The 22312-nt window shown below is 40.5% G+C and overlaps 1 protein-coding gene across 1 annotated transcript in view; it reads right to left on the bottom strand.

Annotated features, from left to right (window-relative positions):
- Positions 1-22312, bottom strand: part of CSMD1 (CUB and Sushi multiple domains 1) — a 1664412-nt gene that overhangs the window by 1603680 nt on the left and 38420 nt on the right. The window contains 1 exon segment of the mRNA XM_032468715.1: positions 14725-14762. The gene's annotated coding sequence lies outside the window, so the exon portion shown is untranslated.

Raw genomic sequence — 22312 nt, 5'->3', positions numbered from 1 at the left:
TTTTTGTTACTTATGGTTTTGTTATTTATATGTTGCTATTTTACCTGTTAAGCTTTGGCAACATTTCTATTCTACAGGTAACATGAATGTCCATTGCTATTAGTCTTAACCCCATAGTTAAATATTTTTAATGCCCCCCTCCCCGCTCAAACTATTTCAAGTTATTTTCTAGCAAGGCTTTCCACTTGGTACTTTCTACCAGAAGAGCTTCTTGCAACTACTTTCCAGAATTCTTTCAATATCTGGGGGTCAGTCTTTATAAGGGAATGGCAGTTTGGTTGGCTATGAAATCACTGAGGGACACTTTAATTGACGTTATTGTCAGCATCACTACTCTTTAAGCATTGAAGGTTACTGTCAAGTAGTGTGAAGGAAGTGAAGTACTTTTTCTCCTTATAAGCTGATTATTTTTGACTTGATGCCCAAAGAACTATTTTCTTTAACTCTGACATGCAATGACTTTACAAGAGTATCTTTGCATCATTCCCTTTTCAATGTATGCTGTGAATTATTATTATATTTCTTAACAATAATCTTCAAATTACAACTGTAGGTATTTTTGCTATGACTTTAGTTCTCTATTCCAGGGACACCAAATATGCATATGATTCCTATCCTTGGGCTGTCTTCTCTCTGCATAATTTATTCACGATATTTATTAGCTCTTTTGATTTTTCATTGTTACGTTCACGTTTCTGGTCCTTTCCTCTTTACCATGTGCTGTGTTCTCTGCAGCACTGATTTGTTTCCTTAGCTTTCAATGTGACTTCCAACTCAACAACTGTTGCCTTCCCCTCTCACTGAGGTCTGCCCACTCAGGGCTCAGCATCCTGAGACCTTTCGCACCCTGTCTCCCATAAGCTTTTGCCCTGGGGATCTTTCTCTTATTTTACAAAAGTAATTGCTTCAGTAAACTTTTATTCCCTTAATTCATAGCAATATATTTGGGACCGACTGTCGTCTGCTTTCGGGCAAGAACTGCCAACTGAATGTTCCTTGTGGTCATGTGTTTTTCCTATTTATTTCCCCTTTGGCATGGTTCTTTCTACGGAGTGATTGAAGGTTAGCTCTTTTTCTATTTCTTTCCTAGCATTTGTTGAATGAGCTATTTACAAAAGAAGATAAGGGTGAGGGAACAGGGCAGGGCTGTATGCCTGGCTAGACGAATCTTGTTTCACTTTGAACTTCAGTACATGGGAGATATTTTAACCTTTACTTCTCCCTACAACTGAAATACAGCCCTGCTGGCTGGCTTCCAATGCCGAGCTCTCTCCCTCTGCCTTCCTTGAAAACATGGTGATGTTCCAGGTGTTTAGGAATGAACAGCCACAGAGGCCCATTTGTTCCACTGTTACAAAGGAAGGCAGCACCTCAAGGGGTACCACCTGCTTTGGAGAGACATCCTGTGCTGGATTTCTCTGGGCTGAAGCCAGAGACCGTGGTCACCTGCTTTTTGCGTGCTTATCTGGCTTTGCAGTCCCAGCACCCCTTCCTGTGATGGAGCCGTGAAGGACATGCTCAGCCTGCCCTGGCTACGCGGGCTTCTCACTCTTCTCACAGCTTCTGGTTGCTTTTCAGAAGAAAAGGACATGTACTCATTTGTTTATTCTTCATTTTAAAGCACAAAGTTTTTCTTTGTACTTTTTTCATATTTTAGAAAGTTTTACAGGAACATGCCATTACCCGGTTTTAAGAAAAGTAAAATAAAAAACCTGAGATTGGAAGCTGGGTGTGTGGGGCAGTATTTCTCAATGGCATATTTTTCATATTATTAACATACTAGTATTTTTAAGATATTTCCTTTACGCCTATTATTTTTATATTTGTTAATGGCTTTTGAGAAATGAAGATCACTGAAAATGACATATCTAAAGTGCTCCAATAATACTAATTTTAAATAGTAAGAAAATATTCATAATAAAATTATAATTATAGAATATTATATTCTATATTATATAATATAAGCTATAATACAGTTATAGGTTTAAAATCATAAAATGAAAATTATTATAGCATAAATATATAATCTTTACCAGAAATGACACATTAAGAATGTCACTTAAGCTACCTAGAAAGAAACTAGTAAAAATGGCTCAAAGGCAATAATGGGGGTATAGTACCATCTAGAACCACTGGATGGATTTCCAACATGTTCAACTTTAATTTCAGTTTAAGGGAAAAATCATATTTTTTGTTAATAATCCTATGTTCTAGTAACATAAAACTTTATAACTTAAAAACTTGAGTTGTTAAAGTTGCCGGAATTTAAGAATGAAATATACCAGAGAAGTGTGGTCAGCAAGTTGATGGGACAGGCAACCTCCAGCCCTGTCCCCACAGAAACATTTCAGAACAAGCAGAAACCGTCAGTGCACACTTTGTCAGACTCTGGAAAACAGCCACAGGTTTACAGTAACCAAGCAAACCCTGAGTCAAGGGAAAGGCAAGCGCAGCAGAGCTCTGTGGCGTTCCCACCAGTCCAGCCCCAGCCCCCATGGACCAGCTCAAGTCTTGAAGGCTGCAAATCGAATTCCCAGTGTGGGACCCTATCCCAGGCTCCAAAGGGAGCAAACTGTCGTGTAGGTCTGTCCTGATCTGTCTGGGGGCTACTGGAAGGTCTAGTTCAAGGTGCTCTTCTCCGTTTTGCCAAACTCAAAACTCACCCAGTCTGAGAATGCAAAAGACATTAACTGAAAATACTGTAAACTGGATGAACAACCTGTAGACACCTGGGCTAAAAGATTACAAGTGAGATACACAATAGATTATCTGAGGTCTGGCAAAAAAGCCTGGAAGAGAGTTACTTTGGGAAATTAGGGCATTCAGAAGCAGTAAGTACTAAAAGCCACAGGCATGCCCATGGCAAGATGCATGCTTCAGAAAGTTCTAAGAAGTCCTCAGTGCAAGTCTGGTGAAGTGGTGAAGGAGGGCCCCAGCACAGAGTCAACCCCCAAAGACCAGGAGAGGTTTTTGATTTTTTGTTATTTGTTTTTTTTTCTCTCTCTCCTGATATTAATGAAAATCTCTGTCAAAACACTAGCTGATCACAAGCTAAGGAGCAGAGCCTCAATGATCACACATGAAAAGGAATGCAATCTCTGAAAAAACATGGAAAACATCAAGCCAGTACACAAATGGAATACTAAGACTTCAGAAAACCAAGCAGAACTCCAGAGAACTTTAGGGAATGGAAGGATCTGACTTCCATAGCTGTCACATCATAACAGGCAAATGTCCAATTTTCAATAACACTAAGGCATACAAAGAAACAGGAAAGCGTGACTGATGCAAAGAAACAAAATAAATGGACAGATACCATCCATGAGGAAGTCTAGACATTGGTTTTACCCTTTTTTTTAAACAAAGGATTAAAACAACTGTCTTAAATATGCTCAAAGAAGCTAAAGGAAAATATGGGGAAAGACTTAAAGAAAACCAGGAAAACAATGAATAGACAAAATAGGACTATCAACAGTGATGTAGAAAGTTATAAGGAGGGCCCAGCTGAAAAGTACAACCACTGAAATGAAAATTTCACAAGAACAGATAAGCAGCAGATGTGATTAGGTAACAGAGACAGTAAACCTGTAAACAGAACAACAGGAATTATCCAATGTGAGTAGTAGAAAGGAAAAGAATGAAGCAAAGGGAACAAATCACAAGGAACCTTAGGGCACCATCAAGTGGACCAACACGGGCATCACACGGACCCCAATGGAGAAGAGACAGCGAAAGACCCAGAAAAATATTTGAAGAAATATCTGTCAAAAACCTTCCAAATTTGATGGATGTGAATCTATACAACCAGGAAACTCAATAAACACAAAATAGGATAAACGCAAAGATCCACTCTGAGACACATTACAATCAAACTGTCAGAAGCCAAGTTCAGTCTTAAAATTAGCCAGAAATGACCCATCATAGACAAGGAATCTTCAATACATTTTCTCATCAGAAACCTTGGAGGCCAGAAAGTAGTAGGTAACATATTTAGTGTTGAATGGAAAAAAGTTATCAATCAAGAATTCTGTATTTGGCAAAACTGTCCTCCAAATATAAGGGAGAAATTAAGACATTTCGAAACAAACAAAAGCATAAACATTCATTACTACTAAGCCTAACCTACAAGAAATAATAAAGCGAGTCCTTCAGGTTTAATTGAAAGAACATTAGACATAACCTCAAAGCCATATGAAAAAATAAAGATCTCTGTTAAAGGCAAAACTGGTATTGTTACATTTTTGGTTCATAACTCCAATTTTTATTTCTCACAAATTTAAAAGACAAATATATAAAATCATTTTAAAATAAATTATTACAAAAATCTTACAATTTGCAACAACATTAGTGGAAGAGAAAATTGTATAGAAGCAGAATTTTATATGCTATTGGAGTTAACTGGTAACAAATTATAACTAGATTGGTATAAATTTAGGAGATTAAATGTAATCCTCATGGAAACTATAATACATTGCTGGAAGTAATTAATAAAGACCTAAATAAATAGAAAAATCTTGTGTTCATGAATGTGGAAGACTTAATATTGTTGGATATCAATACAATGCAAAGCAATCTACAGATTGAACACAATCTCTATCAAAACTGTAACAGCTTTTTTTTTTTTTCAAAAATGGAAAAACTGACGTCTCAATTCCTAAGGGGCCAAAAGAGTCAAAAGAATCTTGAAGAAGAAGGATCAAGTTAGAAGACTCACACTGCTTGATTTCAAAACCTCATACAAGCCTGCAATAATCAAAATAGTGTGACACTGACATGGGACAGACACGTCAAACAATGAAAGAGAACTGAGAGTACACCGAAACCCCATATATCAGTGACCACTGATTCTTGACAAGGGTCCTTGGACCATTCAATGAGGAGGATTAGTCTTCTCAACAAATGATGCTGGGACAACTGGATTCTGGTATGCAGAAGAATGAAGCTGGACTTCTACTTCACACCATATACATAATTAACTCAAAATGGGTCAGCAACTTAAATACAGAGCTAAAACCATAAAACTCTCAGACAAAAATACAGGGATAAATCTTCATGACCTCAAACTTGGCAATAGATTCTTAGATATGATGCAAAAACATGAGCAACAAAAATTTTAAAATACATAAACTGGACGCCATTAGAATTTAAAACATTTGTACATGACAGGACACTATCACAAGAGTGGAAAAGCAACCCACAGAATAAGGAAAGTATTTGATAATGGTTTAATATCTAGAATATATAAATACATGCTTCAACTCAAAAACAACAACAAGCAACCAGAGTTTTTAGAGGGTCTACAAAGGGCCAACAAGCATATGAAAAGATGCTCAATATCATTAGTCATCAGGGAAATTAAAGTCAAATCTGTAATGAGACAATACATCACATCTAAGAGGATGACTGTACTTTAAAAAATAAAAATAACCAGTTTGGGCAAGAATGTGAAGGAATTGTAACTATCATTCATTACTAGTGAAAAATGGCGCAGCCACTGTGGAAAACAGTTGAGCTGTTCCTCAAAAAAGTTAAACACAGTACTAGCATAGGACTCAGAAATTCCACTCCTAGTATTCCTATATATGTATCCCAAGGAACTGAAAACAAGGACTCAAACAGATATTTGCACACCAACATTTATTTCAGCATTATTCACAAATTCAGCCAAAAGGTGGAAACAACCTAAATATCCACCAACAGATGAATGGACAAAGAAAATGCAATACATATACATAAAATGGAATATTACTCATTCCATCCAAAGGAATGAAATTCTGATTCATGCTACAATAGTGATGCTCCTTGAAACATGACACTGAGTGAAATAAGACAGACACAAAAGGACAAATACCATAGGATTCCATTCACATGAAATATCTAGGCAAATTCACATATTTAGAAAGTAAATTAAAGTTTATTGGGGAACTTAGGGCTGTGCAAAGTAGGGAGCTATTTCTTAATGGGTACAGTTTCAATGTGAGGTGATGAAAAGTTCTGAAAATAGACAATGGTGCTAGTCACACAGAATTCTGAATTTAATTAGCACCACAGAATTGTACCCTTAAAATGATAAAATGGCATTTTTTGTTTTACACTTTACTACAATAAAATTATTATAAAAACAATGTATAGTAGTTAATTAAATTTAAAAATTATGGAATAAGAACAAAGGCAATAATTTAAGCCATGTTACTGTCACATGGAACCCAAAAAAGTAAATGTTACATAAAGTTTTGGGATAGGTATCTTAAGGTCAGTGTCATAGTTTCATTATTACCACTAACCAGCTATTCTCTCGAGGTCCCCATGCGAGTTTCTTCACTTAGAAAAATCAAAGTATGTTATTTCCTGACTAAATTCATAGGGTATTTTGTGAGACATAAGTTCTTCAACTGATACTTCTTTCAAAAGGTAAAAATGCTATCCATTTTTAAGACAGAATTGTTAACTATTTAATTGCATGGTTTGTATAAATAGCAAAGTATATTCCATAGGCTCTATATGATTTTTAAGCAAAGCAAGAGGACGCACAAAAAAAAAAGGGATTTTTGCAGAGACAACAGAAATGCATTTCTATCCATCTGAGTTAACCTTACAAACAACTTTTCTGCAAAAATTACATTGGTACAAGTTTATAGTAATGGTATTTTGTGAATTACAATATCTAAGTAGAATACTAATTTTGCTAAGTATGCAGGAACCATTTGAAATCATTTAAATTCCTTAGAGTTCTTTGTTCTTAGACTTGTCTTTATTTCAATGTTGCTTCATCAATTTTAAGAAACCATATGAAATGCCACTTAAAGTTTGATTTACTAAGGCTTGTACTTTCTAAAAGTAAATGGTATGAAACATAAAGAAATCAGAGATCTAAATAAATTGAGAGAGATTCCACGCTCCTGGATTAGAAGATACAATATTGTTAAAATGTCATTTTAAAAAAATTAATATCTAAATCCAATGCAATCTCAATCAAAATCTCAGAAAGCTATTTTGTAGATATTGACAAACTGACACTGAAGTTCACATGGAGAGCGGAACTCTAGAATTACAGACACGATACTAAAAAAGAAGAACAAAGCTGGAGGCCTGGCATGACTAAATTTCAAGACTTACTCCAAAGCTGCGTTAATCCGGACAGTGTGGTGTTGGTGGAAGAATAGACACATACATCAATGGGACACAGAAGGCAGTCTAGAAATAGACCCACAAAATATAGACAACTGGTCTCTGAAAAAAGCACAAAAGCAATTCAATGAAGAAAAAAAAGTCTCTTCAACAAATGGTGTTGAAAAAATTGGATGCCTATATTACAAAAAAAATAAATAAATAAAAGAGAGAGAACTTATACCTGATACTTTTTACAAAAAATAACCCCAAATATCTCACGGGGTATAAATATAAAACACAATTTTATAAAACTACTGGTAGAAATTATAGGAAAAGACATAAGTGTTCTTGGACTTGGAGATGAAGTTTTATATACAACACCAGAAGCACAAAGAGAGGGGAAAACTGATGAGTTGGACTTTATTAAAATAAAAACTTCTCTGCAAACATGCTGTCAAAAAATCAAAAGACAAGCCATGAGCTGGGAGAAATATTTTCAAAACACATATCTTATAAACACTAGCATCTAAAATATGCAGATAGCCTTCAAAATTCATCAGTAAGACAGCAAACTCAATTAAAAAGTGGGTGAATGATCTAAGTGGACATATCATGAAATAAGATATCGAGATAGCAAATAAACCTATGAAGGAGCACTAACATCATTTGTCATTAAAGAAGTGACAATTAGTAAAATGAGGTTTTATTACATACCTATTAGAATGCTTATTAAGAATCACAATACCAACCGCAGACAAGGAGACACAGCAAAAGAAACTCTGGCTCATTGCTGGTGGGAATGGAGAATAACACAGCCATGCTGGAACGACACAACTGTGCTGGAAGACACAGCCACGCTGGAAGAGCATCTGTCAATTTCTTACAAACCAATGCAGTCTCACGATACAATACAGTAATCACATTGTGATTGTGATCAAATCACAGTCTCCTTTAAACTGACTTGTCCACATACAAACCAGCACATGAATGTTTCCAGTAGTTGTTTTTTTTTTCCTTTTGCTGAAGTACAGTCAGTTTACAATGTTACGTCAATTTCTGGTGCGCAGCAACAAGTTTCCATTGCACAGCACAGGGAACTATACTCAATATCTAGCAGTTTTATTTTACTTGACAAAACAGGAAGCAACCGAGACACCCTTCAACAGGTGAAACAACAGACAAGCTGAAGTACTTCACAGAGTGCGATATTATTCAACAACGAAAATAAAGCACTCAAGCCACAAATAAACATGGAGGAATCTTATCTGCATTGGCCAGGACAGTCTGAAATGCTTCATACTGTACTTACATTTGTGTAGTTAGAATAAAAATAACATACAGACAGTCCGCCATCAGAGTTGAAACTAAGTCCTCACCCGTTGTGTGGACTACACATAGTGACTTCCCTTCAAAGAGAAGAGCATGGAAGAGTGGGGGGGAAAGCAGTAACTCTGCAGTGGGGACACTGCTCAATGCGCCCCGGCCGGGCGATGGAGGGGAACCTCCGCAGTCCTATGTCAGGGTCACGGGTGCACCTGACACGAGGTGACGAGGACGGCTCTGTGCATCCTTAATCTTCCCCCCAGGACCCAGAATCCCCAGTCTCATCAGGAGAAAACCATCAGATGCATCTCAGAGGAGGGACAGTCTATAAAATCATGACAGCACTCCTCAAAACCACCAAGGTCACTGAAAACAAGGACAGTCTCAGAAACTGTTACAACCAAGAGACTAAGAAAGCATGACGAATATGCATGTTATGACATGTAGGGGTACTTTATGGGATCCTGGGACAGAAAATGAGGATTAAGTAAAATTCTTTGAATTACCTTGACAATTTTTCTACAAATCTAAAACTGTTCTAAAATCATTATATATATTTATATATATATAAAACAAAAGCATAATGGTCTAGGCACTGAAGTGCCACAGTCCCTTAATTAACTTTATTCACAGAAGGAAAATAAAAACTTTTTCCTCACAAGGCAAAATAAAAATATCCACTGTGTACAATATCCAAACAACAACTGTCATAGGCAGCAGAGATGCGACGAGTCTGATTTAACCGAGCAGGGATCCACGTTTACAAGTACGCAGACGTCACGAGGAGAGCGGCAAAGAACAGCACAGGGGCTCCAGCATGGCACCAGTTAGTCAGAAACCATTCCACCACTTTCAGATTCCTGTCCTCGTGGTCACACGGTTGAAGCACTTCCTACAGCTGTCACGTCTATAGTCCAGGAAAGAACAGAGATGAAAGGAGATGGCCAGAAGCTCGTATCCGATGAGCTGATTGGTGATATTCAGGTAAGGAGCAGGTTTCCCCAAAGACCTCCCCAGTAGACCTCCTACTCGTCAAAATGGATAGACATTTTTTCAAAAAAAAAAAAAAAAAAAAAAAACCATGCAAGAATTTTCCTCAAAAATCTAAAGTGTGCCCCCAAAATTAAGTTTTTTTGTTTTTGTTTTTAACTGTGCACACCATCTTTCTGAGCAAACTGTTGATTCCACTAGTGAAGATGGGAGAGGAAATAGATGTTGACTGGCAACTAGCAGTGTCTGCCACCACTTAACCAGCGTGCTTTTACCACAGGGAAAATAACTTGGGAAAAATGAACAGCCACAAACGTTACGTTTGTGCAGCATCTCTGGTGCCATGCATCATAATTAAGATTCCATGCACACCCAGATAAGGCTAGATGTAAGCTTTTTCAACTGGCCAAGAAATCAACATTTTATCAGAACACTCGGACTATGGTCCTACCTGACCCCTGAGCTCTAAACGGGGCTGGAGCGGCCAGTGACACTGCCTGTGGCAGAGTCCCACGTGACCTGGAAACCCATTTCTACACCGGGGCCTTCTGCACCGGGGGGGGGGGGGGGGCAGCTTTGTAGTCACTCTGCTGGAAACTAACAATCTGTGCATCTTTATTTAAGAGGAGTTTTTATCAGACACCCCTGACTCTTGAGCGAAACTCAGCAGGAACTGGGCTACCTCTTGAAGAACGGGCAGGGCTGCCCGCGTCTGCTTCTAGTCACTCTGGGTTCTGCAGGGCTATTACCATGCAACTTCTAATACCCCAAAAGGGTAAACAGCAGAGCTCAGGAAACGAGAGCTTTAACCCTCGCCCGCCGCCCCCCAGCCACGCGATCGGAGGGACGCGACGCGGCGCAGCGCGCTCTCTCTGAGCCCGCCCACGAGTGCGGCAACGTGCGCAGAGCGAAGACGACGAGCGCCCCGCGCCGGCCACGGCTCTCCGCGGTGACGCAGCCGCCTCCAGCCGGCTCTCGGGCGCCGCTCTAGTCTCGAGGTCCCACTGAGGCCAGTGTCAACTCATGAGGGCTGATTGGTTATTCCCCACGCTCAGAATGAACGTGAAACACGTAACCTGAATCGCTCTCCTTACCCCAGCTCTGACTCTGGGTGACTTAATTGCTGCAGAGCTTGCCCGACGGACCGATGCCCGGTAATTAAGGAAACTGCTGTTTTGCATTCTCCCTTCCAGCTCTGTGCGTTTGCACATACCACCATGTCACGTAGCCTTCCTTTCATTCTCTGCCTCTTTTTGTTTGGGGGTGATAATTAGGTCTATCTATTTACTTATTTAATGGAGGTGCTGGGGATGGAACCCAGGACCTGTGCACGCTGAGCACACGCTGTGCCACTGAGCTCTGCCCTCCCCGCTTCTCTCCCTCTTGAACAACACACTGACGGCAAATTTGAAGTCTTCTAATTGAATTGTGCCCGAAACAGCTAACAGAACATCGAAACCGAAACTGCAAAGGGACGCTAGAACAAAGGAATATCCTTCCTTTGAAAGAGCTATGTTGCTATACATAAACCAAAGTCAGTGGTAATTTCCCGGCGTTGACAGTTTTTTAAGTCCCACAAGGCGTCACACTGAGTGATGCCCTCGCTTGGCCAATGAGAGGACTGGTTTGCACGCTGAGGGCACGGGAACCGAGGTGAGCATTTTGGGGTGCCTGTTCTTCACTGCGTCCCAGGGTGTGATTTTATAAAAGGCAAAACCCTTGAGGTGTGGATCCCCTATGTATCTGAGAGCTCCATAAAGCTTTTTGATTTTTCAGGAGAAACACAGAAATGGAAAGGAAGCAAGACCAACGAGATAACGAGCTATGCTGAAAACATTTCCATTGTCACCAGACAAATCTAGGGTTATTTTTTCCTACTTCGAAATAAATTACCTCATAATGTCACCTGAGTGCTGCTTATTCATAACCATTTGTCACTACACGTAGCCCTCACTTTGGGATTGGGCTGGCTTCTAAAAGTGCAGTTTTTACAATCACCTCAGAGTTATTTTGATAGCGTTCCATTCAATAATATCAACCAATCACCAGTGCCTTCCTTAAATCAACAAACCGCTCAAGGCGCATCACATACTCCACGCGAGATGTGCTCTTGGTCAGACTGAACACAGGAGATCTGTATGTGATGAATGCGGTCTGTATCCCAGAGAAAGCTATTCCACCTGGGAAGCACACTTTTATACTCTGAATGCTACGTGTCATTTTCCATGGAACCATGCCCCAAAGACCCATGAGCTTTAGGTTCGTGTCCCATGATCAACCCCAGCGAGGCCAAAAACATCTTGCCAAAAGCACTCCACAGTAAAGGACTTCCCCGTGAGTGATGGCCTGTTGGTGGGTTTGCTGGTAGGTGTGTTGTTAGCATGACTGCAAAGTGACTTGATGAAGCTCCTTTTCTTTCCTTCCTGTAATTTACCCAAGTAAAGGGAGAGAAAAGGCTTCGGCCTGCTGCTCTTCCTTTCCCAGTGGAGCAGGTGCACTGCTGCTAGATTGGAGTAGACTCCACTTGTGTCCAAGTTTCATAAATAAGTCCCACCTAAGAAGCTAAGTAAAGAAATATTGATAGATTCCACCTTAATGACAGCATCTCAGGAACATTATCCAGCAATTACAGCGAAATGCACTGAGCAGACGCTTGACTACTGCAGACTTGTAACAGAAGATGGAGTGACATGGAATGTATCAGATTGCATGCGGTCTCTCTACCATGAGAATGACTGACCTGTGGCGGGATCGGTAACACATGTCATGTATTCTCTTCCTGAAGAGGTGGTTGATATTATTTATTTACACTGGGAAGCTGGTTAAATTTGGTGAATTTGCAGGCCCTAAAATCATTATGGAAAAATTCCTTTACTAGAGAAATACTGTCAGACGCTCTAGCCATTAAAACCTCCTCTCATAAATCATTCAAGGTAGCATAATGTGACAGGCTGTAATTTAAACTTTCTGTTTCCGTCTGTAAAACGTTACAGTTTTGCTACCTCCTTCACTGCTTAAAAATGCGATAAAATTTTTCTAAAATTATTGCTTTAACCAGAAAAAAAGTTTACAATCAGTCTGATAATCTACACTCCACTCCTAAGATATTAAGAAAGGTTCAGGAGCAACAAGTAAAACTAAAGAAGCAAACAACAAGAATGCCTGCGCCGGCTGTCAGGCGACTGATGGCCCCTCACTTCCAGGAGCACCTTTCCGCGTCCCAGCTGGATGAAACAACCAGCCCTGCTTCGCCAGCAGTCAGCACTGGAGGGGCCCCCCTCCCCGCTGTGTTGGGCCTGCTGTCTCAGGCACACTGGTGACACTCAGCTTCCATCTTGCCAGTTGTGGCCTGTGATTGGGATTTCCCATGATGACGCAAGTTTTCTTGTCTTTGGATGCCTGCCTGCCAGCCTCAACCTGCCTGTGCCCTGCATCTCAGCAGAGGTTCCCCACCTGATGGACGTGTCCCATAGTTTCCTTCCCTCCAGACGCAGGCTGCTGGTGTCCTGGCAGCTCAGCCAGCTTCAGCCCACCTGTGCTCCAGTGGAAGGCTCCCAGTCTTTGAGCTCACCCCGACGCGTGAACACCAGCTGAAGGCAACCCTGTGAACTTCCCCCACCTGGTGTGCTGCTGGGTGACCTCCCCCACTCAGGCCCGAATCCCGGCATCGGAGGGGCCCCTCTGAGCTTCTTCCCACCCTGGGGATTCTCTCTCAGTACTAGGGCATTCTTTAACGTTCTGTCCAACTCTTACTACTATCTAATATCCTATAAATAGTTAATAACTCTTTACATTAAAACTTCCCTGTTCAATTCACCATGTAGCTTCTAATCCTGATGACCCTAATTGATATATTTCCTACAATGAGAAAATCTCCTGAATCTGTGAGGATAAAATAGTGGCTGAGATTCTTATAAAGAGAATTTGGAAGGAAACATAGCCAATCAGTCAACTCTCTGCAGGATGTGTGGTATATTAAATTCACATTAGGGATCCCGAATCATTTCAGGGGAACAATACATTCAGTAGTAGGGTACAGAATCACTTTCAGAGGATTTTCCCACAAAATCCTATAAATAATCACTGCACATAACAGAGGCGGACCCCACTTCTCAGGGAAACGCACTTATGCAAAGCATTTCAGCCCGCTAACGTCAGGGCTGTTAGTCTACAGGTTGTATCTAGTATCAACACCTCCATGCGTGAGCTAGGTCAGACTCCTCCTCAAATACTCGAGTAACATCATGCTGGCAGTGTTCACGTCTTTTCTTTAGTATCACCATTCCCTTCTCTTCAGTAGGTCACTGCCATCAGCAAACCGACACACAGCAATATACGTTGTCTGAACAAATACTTATTTCAATCGTGAAAGCTGTCTTTGAACACTACGCCCTTCTTCACCCACAATGCCACTTCTCTGCTCTCATGGTTGGTGCCCACGGCCTCCATCCCCGCTCACCCTCAGCCCTTGTCCTCTCTGGGATGTACCCCTATTGGGCTTTCACCCTTCACCTGCCCCCGCCCAGGTCCTCAACAATCTCCACGCTTCCAAAGCTAATAAGCAATTCGCAGACCTCTTCTTGGCAACCTTCTCAGCATCCTTCACACAATCAGTTACTCCCTCCATCCTGAATGCTTTCTCTTTGTCCTACAGAACACAAGACTCCACTCAATACAGTATGTGGTTTTCTTTCTTCTCCACTGCCCACTCCTCAGTCTATTACTGAGACTCTTCACCGACCCTCAAACATTGGGGTGCCCAAGTCCCATTCCTGGGACTTCCTTTCTCGTCTCCTCTTCTCACTTACAAGGTGAACACATTAGTCCTCTGTAACCGAAAGACCCCCATATTTAAGTCTTAAGTCTTGGACGTACCTCTGAACTCCAGTCTCCTGTTACTGTCCTGCAAAACGTGCACTTACAGGTCTAAAAGCATTCATGTCTGCACCTGGAGGAATCAGTTCCCTACATCAACATAGTGGGAACTACTAATAAACTCAAATATGAAGCATTTATAACCACGTGGACCACAACCCTGCTCTGCACACACTAGGCACCTGAAACTACAGCTGAACATTCACCTTTATGAAATACCTGAGATCCGACTCTCATTTAATTGGACAGTTATGAACTCCATAAGATCCTAGCCTGGATCATGCAATAATGTTAGTCTCTCTGAATTCCAGCGTTGACCTATGAATGGTCCACGAGTCAACACTGGGGACTGAGAACGAGCCTGTGGCATTGGTGAGTACTGCTGCTTGCAATCAAGAAAGAGTAGAAAATAACCCTTCTGCTTACCCACAAGTAGAAGCAGCTCACTGCAGGCGTCTGAATTTCTGAAAGAGAAAAGAAAGAGCGAGAGAGAGATCAGAAGAGATTGAGTCTAAAATCCACTCTGTTGTGAGTTTGCCTATTCCTATCTGTCATGTCCATCCATCTGTGTTGGGCCTGCTGTCACAGTGGTTTTACAACATATGGGCGGACAGCGAGGATGTAAGGAACGATGTCTTACCACAGGCACTGGATTACTGAGTTCCAGCGTCTCTGTTAATGCTGCAGAAATAGTTAAGCACTGCTATGGACACAGACTTAGACACGGCTTACTGATGATTACTCCTCTAACATTCTTTTTTCCACTTTTCCAATTACATATTGTTTAAAAATAAAGGGGTTATCTAGTGTTTTCATTCACTCATCATTATTTTGTTGATCACGCACTATATGGAAAGCATATGTTAAAGACAGTATTTTTAAAAAGAGAAATGTTTTAAAAGCATATATTTTAACATAGAAAAATTCTGATTCCCATCAATATAATCCTTGGGAAATATAAATGATTTGGATAAATAAAGAATAAGATATAGAAGTATTAGTTATATATTTAGAAATACTAGAAAATATATTAGTTATATATTTTCTGATTTTGATTTATCCAATATAATCAATGTACCAAAATAAAGGGGGAGAAGATTTTCAAATAAGTACAAAAGGATTCACTGTCCTCTTTTTACTGAATGTAAAATCAGAACTTCTCTTTGCCATGTTAGCGCTCTGCAAGTAGATGATAAAACATGAGCTTTAACTCTGCGTTCCTAATCTGATAAGTGTCCAGTGTAGACAGGGTTTACCATTGCTAAGAACCAGGTATTAATCTGATGAGTGTCCAGTGCAGACAGGGTTTACCATTGATAACTAAGAACCAGGCACACAGTTGGTGTGAGACCCGACTTTCCCATTATAGTTCATAGTCTCTACTTTAGCAAATTAGGCCAAACATAAATCCCCATTCCAGAGCCAACCATGTAAAGTCTGTGATGCAATTTAGACAGAAAACTGACAAGGACGGACCCAAGCCCCCTCCCCTCCCCACACGCACAGCTCCCACCGGAAGTGGACACAAACAGAGGCAGCCAGTTATATTCTGGTGAAAACTAATGAGACAGGAAAACATAAAATATGCTCTTCTCCACTTCAAACCGTCAGGCCCCACTGACACTTCACACGGATTTCACACCTCTGCCCTAATCTGGTTTCCCCTGGCGGCTGTTCTACTCCAACCATCCACTGACTTTCCTTTCAAAGCTGCCTTCATTTGCTTATTGAAAATTGTATAAAAGTGCTGAATATATTTGTTCACACTAAGCTGTCCAGTCCTCAAATACAAAGATTAATTACTGGAACCCACCTTCTCCTGCATGTACCCTACCTGTCTGGCTGTCTCCCCTCAGTCCCTGTGTTAAGAAAACCTATCAGAGGTGCCACTCGTGGTCCACATCGCTCTGTCTCCTGTGCACCTTTTGGATTTGAATATATACTTTTCATTCCTCAATGCAGTGAACTCAGCTGAGGTCCCAAGAGATGTGAAGTACCATATTTATTAAAGAGAAAAATAGAAAGGACCTATTAAAGGAACTAAGCCTAAATTTTTATTTCTAAATTTGTATAGACTGAAAGAGATGCCTTACTGTTGAATTATCAGAAGAGAAACACATAAATCAAAAATAAATTCTGCTTGAATTATTGAGCTAGACCAAGGCTGCTGAGTATGTTTGAAGTGCTAAAAGCATGCTTATCCACGATGACTGACTCAAATTGTTCTTTCTCATACATAAAACAATTTTAATGCATTTCTCCATTTCTCTCTTGTTGCTGAGGTTTTTTTTCTCTCAAAATTTCCCCCCCTTAACTGTATGACAGGACATTTTGAGCTAGTTATTAAGGTCTATTGGATTGATTGATTCAGTTCCATCTTATTCTTTCCAGAGGCAAACAAAGAGAATCAATCAAACTTCCAATCCTAAATTCTACATTTGCATGAAGAACTCTGGGGAGAATGACACACTTTCAAAAGCAGGAAAATAAATCTATTTTCATGATAGTCTTGTCATAGGTTAGACTGTCCGTATTTCCAGGGCACACCAAGATAGTTTTTAAAAGTTCATCTTTGAACTCCAATGATTAGCTAATCAAAATCAAGGTTAATGAATATCAATTGAGCCATAAATATTATAACAGAAAATCAGACTAGCATTTACATGGCTGGAAACTATGACCTTCCAAAAAAAATTCAGGAAAATCTGATGCACTTGTTACTTGCAAAATAAGTAAGTCAATACGTCTTGTGCTAGCCCACTCTTCTTCTTCGTCAATACTCTCTCATCTACAGACCATGGTAAAAACGTGGATTTGTGACTACAAAACAGGGGCCTGAACATCGTTTGAATTTAGGTGATAAACCTTATATCTCAGACATTCAACTTCAGTATTAATGAATGCCTCACAAAAGTTGTTGAAGTAGCAGTGAGTTGCTTGCAAAATGACACTGAGATTGGTAAAATATAAATATGCATATATTAGCATGTATGTATACATATATAATCTATATATTATATATACATATACTTTTTTTATTTGTCAGAGATTTTCAAAAGAGAGACCTCATAACTTTCTCACTGTGGCTCTGCAAGACACACTTGTGTTCCCCAAAGCTTTCTGTTTTCAGCATCTGATCATTCATCAAACCTGCCCCTTCATAAGACCTTCTGTACTTGAGAGGAAGAATAAGATAATGGCTAAAGGTGTGACTTCTGAAGTCAGACACAGTATGTCATTTCACATCTGAGGTTCTGATCACAAATCACAGAGTTTTGGAGAAACTAATACATATAATCTGGTACATAACAAAGTGCCCAGCACACGACCAATAGTCAGGGAAGGTCAGCTCTGATCATTTTCATGGTCGGGTCTAAGTGCAGGTTCCAGTCACTTCTCACTACGGGGACCACTGGGATGGTCCCCTATCTGGGTCAACACCACCCGTCCTGGCCTGTGACACTTCCATGTGTGGAACCTGCTGTATGTCTTGCAAGACAAGGGCTCTCTCTTCGACTGCATTACAGTAGCCACGTGGGTGGTCGTCATGCTTCCTCTCTTGCTCAGAGCTGCACTCTGCTTGCGTGAACGCATGTTTTGAACACACAGCTCTTCACTTCAGAAATGACATTCCAGAAGTGACATTTTCTTCACCCCTTTTTCCACCTGAGCTCTTCGGTTTCCTCTAACAAGAATCTGACATTTGGCTGAACTAATACGGTTTCAAGTTGACTTCCTGTTACTAATGTCAAATCGCATTACTAGAAACGTATTCAAGAAAGAAAGCCAGGTCACACCTCATAGAGGAAAATCTAAGTTTTCACTTGATTTTAATCTGACTTTGGCATTTGCGCTGGTATTCTCCACGTCACTTGCTCTAACTTACATCAAGGTTAAAGCAAATTTCCACTGCACGTGGTTCTGTAAGTAGAACTTGGAAGGCACTGCTAAGTAGTGTTCACCCTCAGCAGCTGGATAATCCTGGAGTCAGTGAACACTAAATAGAACCTCAGAGAAGCAGAGTAAGAAGGAACCTCGGGGACCACCAGTTCCACCCCCTCGTTTTACAGGGGAGGAAGTCAAGTCCTAGCGTGATGGCCTCAGAAAGCCCTTCAGAGGTGCACCCGCTGTGAGGACGCAGCTCCCGATCACCCATCAGTGACAGTTCCACGCGTCATGTCACACCCACTTCCACTTGTGGGAGGCATTTGTCAAGAACTTTAGCTCAGCCATTAATCCACAGAAGGTGGCCAACGGTCACTGGGCACAATGTGCTACCAGGGACTCTGGTAGGGATGGAAGAATGGTGTATATATATAAATATATATATATTTGATATATTTCTCATTTTATTTGTATTTTCTGAGCATGATATCTATTAATTAATAATGTGGTTATATGTCAAATTGTGAAAAATCTGTGCTAAAAAGGCAGGCGCACACAGAGCTACAAGTTTTCTTTCAAGACTGAGAAATATACTATGTGCACGTGACTCACATACTATGAAAATTAGAAGTAATGTTACGTATCATCAGTCCCAAATTCCTCCTTTATCTCAGCAGCCTCATTTATAATAATCAAGGTGGTGTGACTGTTACAGATCTCATACAGGCACTAAGAGGACGGGCGGGAACAGAACAAGAGCTGAAGAGAAACAACAGCAGCAAAAGGGCAGGCGGCAGTCAGCTGGCCGAGATGCTCTCAGCTCCCTGCCAGAGGTCCACGGGAAGGGTTCCTCTAAATGCATATACATCTCAAACAGCAAAACAGAAACAAAAACAAAAAATAAGCAAAAACAATGCATATACATTTAAAGCAATCTTAATTCCTATGCCTGCTGGTAAACCATGTGATACAATTCACATTTTCAATCTAATTACAGTCTTACCAATGCATTTAAAGGAAAGAAAAGAAAAAACAGACCTAAATAATATAATGATATTAAAATTTTTCTGGCAATATCTGAAATCAAAAGAAATTTTTAAAAAGGGGAGAAGTCCTATCCGTCTCATTTCTTTTCTTACTGCTGTGGGTCCCCAAGGACCTAAGCTGCTACCCAGTCACTTATTATGAGTTCATTTTCACTTAGAGGAATCCCTCTTGAGGGTCTTGGAGCCATAAGGAAAAACAATTGTGCATCCTTGTTTCAAAAAGTTAAACATTTGTCAAAGGTTAATCTCAGCCGAGATTCTGATTTTAGAGAAAACTTTGGTGAACGATTACCTAAGGAAAAAATTTTAAAAAGGAGGTTTGCAATGGATTCTTATTTACAGACAGACTGAAGCTGTGGGCACGCGCTTTTACAGATGGTGAAATGCCGAATGTCACTCTGCCTCCTGCCTCCCTCTCTGCTCAACTCGGTTTTTATCCAAAACGTTTTGGATAAGTAGCAGTGATTCCTGAAACAGCACAAACTCAGACCCAGGGGGTTTCTTGGGGGCATCCTAACGGAGCTGCAGTTGGTTCCCAGTTGTCTGGACCCCGGTTTTTGAAACTTTTACTAGAACCAACTCTGGAATCAGACGCGTTCTTCCTCCCGGGGCATGGGCATCACTCCCTGAATACTGAAAGAAACAGCCTTGCCTCCCCACATGAACTTCTTTAAACTGAAATGCCTGGGTATTTCTGTGAAGTTGGAATACCCGCTGAGAGAGAATGAAAACCTGGCAACGATGCAGCAGTAGTGTGCTATCATCCCTCTTCTGGTTAAAAAAAATCAGTAATAGAATGTGACGATGAGGTCAGAACAACCATCTCATGCAAAGAAAATGTGACCCTTCCCTAAAGAGATTTTCTTCCCTTTATGTCCCAGCCTGAGTCTTTTAATATCACGTCTTCGGTATTGCATCTTATACTTCAGAACAGAGCATTATTTTGGGAACATAAAACCAGGGACCTGAGAGGAAATCTGGAGAGGATGGGTGGGATGGGATAAAAAGTTCCAAGTGTGCCACTGAGTCTCACAGCCTTTAGAAAGAGGCGGAGAAAGCCAAGACAGCTAGCGCTGCGCCCTCACTGCTGACAAGGCGTCCTAGGAGAGAGCACATACCATCGAAGGGAGGAGGTGGAATGCCTCCACAAGATCTGCTGACTCTCTGGAACGGACACATTTTCTCTCCTACCCGTCCCCAGCTATGCTACCATTAAGGTCACTCTCTAATTTGCTCTGGCTCTGACATGTTCCACCATTAAAACTAAGATCCAAACTGCGGCTAGTCTTCAAGGTATTCATTTGCTTCTGGAAACACTGCTCTGCATAAATTCCTCCAACAACACCTGTTTGCAAGAGAGAGATATGAGATGGGAATGATTCTCCCTCAAGTGTACATACAATTTTATGATTTAAATTAATATTCTTGCATCTCAGGGTCGAAAATGCCAATGCTTTCTCCCTATCTATGGAAATGCATGTTTAATTCAAAACAGAATGGAAGTGAACACTTTGCAAGAATATGCAAGGAATATTTTGTCTTAAAGTTACAGAAATGATACAGGAGGAAATAAAGCTGTGGCTTTAACTCATGAAAGAGAAGCTACGCTCAGCAAACACAAGATGAAACATTCCACCTCCTCCCTTTGACAGCATGGGCTCCCTCCCGTAAACATCCAGTCTTCACTTAACAGAAAGCTTAGTGCCCACCCTCCTTTGCGATTCTGCTGAGCTTTGTATTGTGGAAAACATCTCCGTGGCTGCCTCCCCTGCATGTGTAAGCGCACTGCAGTGGTGGAAGCCCCCAAACACAACAGCAGACGGTGGAGGCAAGAGGAAAGCCTTTACAACACAGCAGACATTCTCAGAGCGAACAGGTCCAGCCTCAAAGCCTCACATTGGGACTGCGGACACCCAGGCCAGGAGAAGAGGCCTGTCACAGATCAACTCACACCACGACACCGGCTGGTCGCACATATAAGGAAATTCAAACAGTAGCACAGACTGTCATCGCAACCAGCAGCAAACAACAGCCTTATAAGTGGGGAAAAAAAAAAATCAGCCCCAGAATGATTTCAGATCATTTAAGGGGCATAAAAAGGGGAGGGGGGGCAAAGAGAACAGGTATCTGAATAAGATTTGACTTAGAAGAGACCCTAAAATACAAGGTCAAAAGCCAAAACGCTACCTACCAATGACACAAAAGCAGGCGGTTTCAGATTTCCCTGTATCAACACATAACAATAAACAATAAAAACAGGTCTTACTGAAGCTTTTCTTTGATATGATGCAAGAAAAACAGAAAGAGGTTCTAGTGCATTGTGTGTATGAGAGCAGGTCTTGCTTTAAGGGAATATAAATGTGTAGACAGGCGAGGATTCAGAAAGCCTACTCCCATGTTATATAGGGTAAATTAGTACTTAAAGAGACTTTTTCACTCATCAAAAAATAAAACTAGAAGATCAAAATGTTAAAGCTGATTATCAAATGATTGGCAGTGATAACGAAATCAGGAAAGCATAAGAAGTTTGATTATTTTTTTCAATATGGTTTGAACACTTGGTTTGAATACTTGGCTTTTGTTTTCCAACAAGGGGGTGAGCAGCATGAACGGGCTCCCTCCTCGTCTCTGCTGCGGCCGCGGGGCTCCCACACAGACCAGGAGGTGGGACACAGCCCTGAGCAGAAGGGGCCCTTGGTCTCCAGGACATGGAGCCACAGATTAGTTGTCAATGAGAGTTAAAGGTTTTTAAAATATTCTTCAGGAAACTGATAAATGAACTAGATTTTTAAAAGAAATCATATAAAATTTGGATAAAGTCAAAATGGTATATTTTACACATATACTATTCATAATTTATACAAGTAGGTATTTATGCATGTGTGTTTACATATGTGTGCATATACACACACACAGAATTTAAATCTAATAAATAGTTAATAATATTATTTTTGACTATACATAGAGCACTGACAACTCTAACGATATAGTGCGCAAAAAGAAAGGCTCTAATTCTAAAGAATTGTCATGCAGAATATGTTCTGAAACTGTTGAAATCAGTCATAAAGTGCAGCTTTAAAAAG

The sequence above is a fragment of the Camelus ferus genome, chromosome 26 (genome assembly GCF_009834535.1).
Source record: "Camelus ferus isolate YT-003-E chromosome 26, BCGSAC_Cfer_1.0, whole genome shotgun sequence".
Taxonomy (NCBI): Eukaryota; Metazoa; Chordata; class Mammalia; order Artiodactyla; family Camelidae; genus Camelus; species Camelus ferus.
This window is presented reverse-complemented; position numbering and strand designations above follow the sequence as displayed.